The following is a 5877-nucleotide window of genomic DNA, read 5'->3' as shown; positions in this document are numbered from 1 at the left end:
GTGCAAGTGGGAGTTTTCCGTAAAACCTCTAACTGGAAATGCTTAATAAAAAAAAACTGTGGGACTTGACTATAAACAAATCTTAGATGCACACATTATAACATTCTGTTTCTGATAATTTATTTCTAGAATTAAGTAAAGGGATTGTTAGTCATCAGCCAACTATAACAAATCTTTTATTTATGGTGTAATCACATCTCATTGCAATACAATTAGTATAATAACAGCTGAATAAAAAACCCAAGTGACAACCAACAATCCTCCTACAAGTTATGTATTTTACTATCAAATCACTTCTTTTGTAATAGCTTTTTCTGTGTAAATCAGAGAAACTTGAAACCACTTCCATTCAATAGAAAAGGTGAGGGAGCAACTTTCACAACTAATTTTATGACCCCTAGAGGTCAAATAGGGACTTACACTCATAACAATGATTGTTCTTTTTGTAATAGATTTTTCTGTGTAAATCAGAGAAGCGTGGAACCACCTCCATTCAGAAGAGGAGGAAATGGAGATTGGATTTCAGGCTCAGTTTATCCTTCAGAAACTTTCTTACAGAGTCGGTTGCAGCATCTTCTGCAGAATGAGTTTAGGAGTGACGTGAGCAAAAGATGAGAGTGTTGAGGAAAAAATGAACTCACAACAAGAATGAAAGTGAAATCTGATTCTGCTCAAAGGGTCTGTTTATTCCAGAATCAAACAGGAGATTCTTTCTGCAGTCGACTGAGTCTAAACAGAAGTAGAAGAAGTCCTGAGATTTGAAGAATCAGCCCCTCAAAATCTTCAACTTGTTCTGTGCAAACACTGATGTGGACAAATGTTCCTGTTCTAATATGCAGCCTCCACATTGTGTTTCTTTCCTTTTATTCAGACCACAATCCAGGTTGATTTTTGATAGAATTTAGTCTGCAATGCTAGATCTAAATCCAGATGCATCAGCTGATCCATCTGTGAGCGCAGCAGCTCTTACTGGAGAAAGAAGTTTGACGTCAAGCAGCTACAACGTCAACCTAACAATCTGTTAGTAGTGAATGAAATACTACTAAAGGAGGAACAATGTCAGATGAAAGAAATGTCAGAGTTTCTCCAGCAGCCTGTCAGGTTAGGCTTTTAGGGACCCAAAATACGACAAACCCAGAAGTTCAAGAAACCAGATTTATTAAGTCTTTGTCTTGGGGACCCCCTGGAGTAGAACAATGCAGCGAATACACGGACACTAAGGAGATAGGAGAGGGTTAGATGATGCCAAGTGATTTGCGGTGATGAAGTATAAACAGAGGGAGGACTTACTGGGATGAGGAGAACAGGCTGTAGAGACGGAGTGGAGTCCTCTGAGAGCAAAGGGAAGGCGTGGCTCCAAACACAAATGGTAATGAGACAAGGGAAAGCCAGGAGGGCGAGGAAACTCAGGAAGTTGGGGTTCAGTGACGAACTTGTTTTTTAGTCCAAATAATAATCACCAGAGGTTTCTGGGAAAAGCTCCAAAAATCAAAGTTCAGGGGACTTACGAGGCTTGGGGCAAAATGATGCAGCAGAGAGACAGGAGGAGGCAGACAGAATCAGGCACCATGAGGACTAGAGCCGATGCAGGAACACAGGCTGGCTTGAGTAGGGGAGGCAGGCAGGCAGGATTTTGCTGGCAACAAACAGAGAAGGTGAATCCACTGAGTGCTTGTAGTGCAACGATCCAGCAAGGGTGAAAGGCAGAGGCAGAGCTTTATAGGAGCAGGCACAGGTGGAGGGAATCAGATGATTAGCAGCAGGGCAGCTGCTGCCACGACACAGCCAAACCAATATTACATTTAGGATGAAGTTTGTAACAATTGATGCTCATTTTCAGTCAGACGTAGTTCTGATTTGACCTCACTGGGAATCCCCTGTATTGNTAAAACCAGTTTAAGGCGAGAACTCCGTTGTTACTTTTGACTAATGAATGGAGGTGGCCCCCCTTGTCGCCCTGTAGCTCCGCCCCCGAGAGATGTAGAAGCAGCTATCATCCATCCTTCATCCATCCATCATCTATCCATCCATCATCCATCCATCATCCATCCATCCATCCGTCCATCATCCATAATCCATCTTCCATCCATCCATCATCCATCCATTATCCATCCATCATCCATCCATCATCCATCCATCATCCATCCTCATCCATCCATAAATCTTTGTTCCTCCAGGAATGGAGGTTCTCATCAGTCCAGAGGATTCAGGGATCAACCTGGTACTGAGGCTTAGTGGATGTGGATGTGTGGTGGCTGACTCTGACTCTGTTTCAGACCACAGAAATCTTTTCTCATTTGAAATTCTGAATTGTGAGAAATTCCTTCATTTCTAAATGACTGGACTTTTAACAGAATGTCTTTTTATCAAAGAGAAAACTCATTTCAGGCTCAGTTAGAAGAATTAGGGGACCACTTTTCGTCAAACTAATTTGACAGGCGGCCTTTGACCCACTCCGCCCACCCATTCCACCAAACCCACTCCCACCTAACCTTATAAGGGACCGTCCCACCCATAGCTCCACCTTCCTCCCGCCCACTGGGCGGAGTATCGGTTTGGGGGTTATTTAAACCTTTTGACGGGTCCCTTCATTACCCAGAGCGTCTTCGAAACTGATAGAGCTAGCTCTGAAGAGCGACTATTTCTCTTAAGAAAATCTGAAAAAAAAACAAAAGACAAACCATGGATACCTCTACAGCGAATCAGGTTGCTTTTGAGGGGTCCCCCCTCATTTGGAAAACGCCTGTTTCCATCATCAAGGTTGCTGAACAGGAAAAAGAGCCCAACAACACGCCCGAGAAACAGATAAAGTACCTATGTCGTCTCCAAGCCCCACCCAAAGGGGAACTNCTCCCACACACTCCAACAGGAAGCAAATGAGTTACACATTAGTCAGTTCAGTAAAGAGCAAAAGGAAGAGCCCTCCTTCCCAGAGCTCTTGCTCGGCTTTTATGTCATCCAGGTAGCCGTCTCTGGAGCCTGATTGGAGTGCTCGTCATGTCTGCCAGGTGTCTCCAATCAGCCAAGGTGCAGTCCTGTTCTAATATGCAGCCTCCACGTTGTGTTTCTTTCCTTTCTTTATTCAGACCACAATCCAGGTTGATTTTTGATCGAATTTAGTCTGCAATGCCAGATCTAAATCCAAAAGCATCAGCTGATCCATCTGTGAGCGCAGCAGCTCTTACTGGAGAAAGAAGTTTGACGTCAAGCAGCTACAACGTCAACCTAACAATCTGTTAGTAGTGAATGAAATACTACTAAAGGAGGAACAATGTCAGATGAAAGAAATGTCAGTTTCTCCAGCAGCCAAACCAATATTACATTTAGGATGAAGTTTGTAACAATTGATGCTCATTTTCATTCAGACGTAGTTCGGATTTGACCTCACTGGGAATCCCCTGTATTGTCTGAGGATTTCCCACAATTCTGCTCAAATGATCAGAAATCAAACAACACTGGTTCATAAAAGTGGAACTCTGTCAGTTCCAAACGTCCCTCGTGGGGTAAACCAGAAAAGAGACCAGCTGAGGCTCTTCTGGGTTAAGACTCTCTTGTTCACACCTAAATGAATCCTAAAAGAACCAAACCACAATCTCAGTCAGAGAGGACACTCCTCACATGGAAAATAGTCTCTCTGTTTTACAACTTAAAACGTCTCAAAGTTCAGGACGCCCGAGCAGGCAGCCCCCACACCACACAGAGGCCGTCTGTCTGCAGGAGTATCCAGTGAACGAGCTCCACTGGACTAAAAGAGGCGGGGTCACTGCAGCCAGAGAGCCGCCGCGGTAGGCTAGCGANCGAACCACAATCTCAGTCAGAGAGGACACTCCTCACATGGAAAATTACGGAGCCCCTGACCTGACATTGGTAAAAAAAATACTAATCCGTGCCCACGAAATATGATTTCGTGGGCACGGAATAATTAAAGCGTTACCACAGAATAATAACTTCCGTTCCCCCGAGATAATTAAAGCGTTCCCAGTGCTTACGCATGCGGATCCACAAGGTGGACAGCTCCACGTGAAACGCACTTCTGTGTGAAAGCAAACCTCTACAGTAAGTACCTTGCATTCTTTACGTGCCTCTGTGTAACATATTCTCATTTGAGCTGAGATATCAAATTATTTATAGTTTAGCTTAGCCTACGTTCATTTTTGTTTTACAGGCATTAGGCTAATGGCAAATGCTAAGAGGGGTGCACTGTGCACATAAAGGGGTGTCAAACTAAGGGAAGAAGAAACGAAAAAAGCACAAGCCTAAATGCATTCGCTGTTTTTAAAACTGTCCAGAGAGGGAAGGCAGGACAAACATAGAGGAATGTAAAGTAAATATGATGTTAATCAGTCAATGACATTATTTTGCTGTTGCAGAACTATTGATAGCCTCGTTAGCATAATGTCAAAACTTAGCCAGCACGAGTTCTTTTAGATCTAACGTCAGTTCATGTTACTTAAGGTAATTTTGTCATGGACATTAGTTATGTAATAACCCCTTCATTACCTTCGTCAGGTAAATGTTCAAATATTAGATTAGGTGTTATGATGTTATTCGCTTTGATGTGGTTTTCCCACGTTTTCACAGCTTGTAACAGTCAATTAAAATGCTTTCCATTTTTTCTACCGTTGTAAGCCCAGGTATTGTTGTGGTACAGTTGATTTTGTCTTTAGTGCATTTATGGTGGATTTTCATCAGCAATAAAGTAAACATCAATATGTCAATATGCATAAAATCCCCACATGATATATTTTACCGCAGTTTTTTGAATCTGAGCATTCTTCGCATTTCACTGTAATATCAATAACATTGAAATCATTTATGAATAAATAATGTATTTTTCATATCAGATCAAGTAGATTGAATACAGTATTTTATAGTTAAGTCTACAATGTGCATGCATCTCTAGGTTTTACTTTTTTTATTCTTAAAGTCCTTTGTTTATTAGACTACTGTCACATAATCCTCTTCTGTCCTCAGATGCACTGCCGAGGTTTCTCAGTCCATCTTCTGTAAATCCTCATGTTGCTTATGCATCAGCAGCACAACCCAGCATTGATGCAGGAGGATCAAGCACTGCACCTGCTCCAATAGACCATACTTGCTGGCCATCGTAAGTGCAAACCATGTGGTCTTCAAAAGTTGTTAAATGCTTATGCTGTAAATGACTTTGCTGCTAGAAAAACCAGTCGAGCAAGTCTGTAGCAGATTTTGTCAGATTGAGGAGGTGATTGTACAGTTATTAAGTAATTCAAGTTAAGGTAGTAGAAAACACCGCCTAGACTTCATAAGATCATCTAAAAAAAAAAAAAATTATAATAAAATGAAAGAATACTATTTTAATCCTTCAATTTTTTTAACCCACCGACTCCTAGTGTTTTTATTGTGCTTTTATGTTTGTATGTTTATATGATTGTCAGCAGTTGACCAAATTTAGATTTCCCTAAGGGATTATCAAAGACTCTATCTATCTGTCTGTTTATCTAAAATATTTAAAGTTGTTTTTTTTATTTTTGTTTCTTTAAGTTTGCTATAAACATTTTTATGTGCAATTGCATTATTCAAAATGTAAAAAATTGCGCTGACAATGTAATCCATTTTTTTGGGAGAATAGGTACACTAGAAGTGAAAATGATTGTGATGCAATGGGGCGCTGCCTATCTGGCCTCGTGCACCAAATTGGCGAGGGCCAGCCCAGAGTGTTTTCTTAAGTCTATGTGGTTTTCAGAACTGGCAGAACTGCATGGCTGAAAATGTGTTCTCCTCCTTGTGTTTATAGACAATTTAATTAAATTCATTCATACCGTGTTTTTTATTCCACATATCAGGACAACAAATAGCCCTGTTTGTTTTGTTAAAAAACAGTTTGTTACAGCCCTACTG

General features: G+C 41.2%; 2 long non-coding RNA genes across 2 annotated transcripts; one reads left to right on the top strand and one right to left on the bottom strand.

Moving 5' to 3' along the window:
* Positions 1 to 1141: 1141 nt before the first annotated feature.
* LOC118598530 lies at positions 1142 to 1712 on the bottom strand. The gene is made up of 2 exons (XR_004947593.1): positions 1291 to 1712; positions 1142 to 1216 (listed from the first exon to the last, which is right to left on the bottom strand). It is a non-coding gene; the product is annotated as an uncharacterized LOC118598530 (long non-coding RNA).
* A 2212-nt stretch (positions 1713 to 3924) lies between these two features.
* Positions 3925 to 5307, top strand: LOC118598529. Its single transcript, XR_004947592.1, has 2 exons — positions 3925 to 4056; positions 4975 to 5307. It is a non-coding gene; the product is annotated as an uncharacterized LOC118598529 (long non-coding RNA).
* Positions 5308 to 5877: the final 570 nt, after the last annotated feature.

Source organism: Oryzias melastigma, unplaced genomic scaffold, assembly GCF_002922805.2.
Source record: "Oryzias melastigma strain HK-1 unplaced genomic scaffold, ASM292280v2 sc01959, whole genome shotgun sequence".
In the NCBI taxonomy this organism is placed as follows: domain Eukaryota; kingdom Metazoa; phylum Chordata; class Actinopteri; order Beloniformes; family Adrianichthyidae; genus Oryzias; species Oryzias melastigma.
The sequence above is the reverse complement of the archived record's forward strand: the minus strand, read 5'-3'. Positions and strand labels throughout refer to the sequence as shown.